This window comes from Sus scrofa, chromosome 4 (assembly GCF_054392235.1).
Source record: "Sus scrofa isolate SSC_HxYL_T2T_F1_AM1 chromosome 4, Sscrofa_HxYL_maternal_Yorkshire_Landrace_v2.0, whole genome shotgun sequence".
In the NCBI taxonomy this organism is placed as follows: Eukaryota; Metazoa; Chordata; class Mammalia; order Artiodactyla; family Suidae; genus Sus; species Sus scrofa.
The window spans coordinates 109,019,273-109,020,341 of record NC_139386.1 but is presented as its reverse complement, the minus strand read 5'-3'; the positions used below and the strand labels follow the sequence as shown (position 1 = coordinate 109,020,341).

The 1,069-nt window shown below is 50.3% G+C and overlaps 1 non-coding gene across 1 annotated transcript; it reads right to left on the bottom strand.

Moving 5' to 3' along the window:
- Positions 1-495: 495 nt before the first annotated feature.
- On the bottom strand, positions 496-602 carry LOC146404174 (U6 spliceosomal RNA). Its single transcript, XR_014845016.1, has one exon. It is a non-coding gene; the product is annotated as a U6 spliceosomal RNA (small nuclear RNA).
- Between the last annotated feature and the right edge of the window lie 467 nt (positions 603-1,069).

Here is a 1,069-nt window from a genome sequence, read left to right as displayed (position 1 = left end):
TGCCAGTGGCCCAGCTCAAGCACACCTGTCTCCACACCTGCCTGCATCAGGATTCCAGGCTCGGAAGGTGCAGATCAGAGACATGGAGTGGACACCACTGGGGGCCAACCTCAATGGTTGGGACAAGAGAATCAGAGTAAAAGTCTGGGCCTTCTGTCCCCTGGGGGACAGTTCAGAGACCCACTGAACATAGATGGCCCACAGCAGTACCCCGTCGAGAACACACTATTCTCTCTCTCTCCTGCCTTGTCCTGCCCCCTGCCCCCTCAGTGCTGCTTTCTGAGATCAGTTCCCACATCAACCATTCGCATCCTTGTTAGTGCCTCAGGTTTTTTTTTTTTTTTTTTTAATAATTTTTTTTATTTTCCCACTGTACAGCAAGGGGGTCAGGTTATCCTTACATGTATACATTACAATTACATTTTTTCCCCCACCTTTTCTTCTATTGCAACATGAGTATCTAGACAAAGTTCTCAATGCTATTCAGCAGGATCTAAAAATATGGAACGCTTCACGAATTTGCGTGTCATCCTTGCACAGGGGCCATGCTAATCTTCTCTGTATCGTTCCAATTTTAGTATATGTGCTGCCGAAGCGAGCACAGTGCTTCAGGTTTTGCTTTCAAGGGAACCTCACCTAGTAGCCACGTGAAGTTGTGTGAGAGGATTTTCAGAGGAAGAACAGGATGACAGCAAGGGCTCAGAGGTGAGGAGCAGCCAAGTCGTTCAGGGCTGGCTGGACTGTCACATTTGAGCGGCTGCCTGCATAGAATCTGGGGTCAGTTTCCATCCATCGGCCCAGAACACTCTCAGACCGACCACTCCAACCCTTCAACCACTGTGTGTTGGGTGGAAGCAGGCATGGGGCGCAAGCTCGTTCTAATATTTGGTAACCAGTGCCGACAAATGAACGGCACACTTTTCTAGGGTCAGCAGAGGAGAGGCCGCTGCCTGCTGCTCTTGGAAACAGTGTCCTTTCTCAGTGTCCCTCAAGACTCTGATGGGTCACGGTGGCCTCACCCCAATCCTTGAGTTCAAGGGTGGCTGACACAGCCAAATCACCGCCAGCC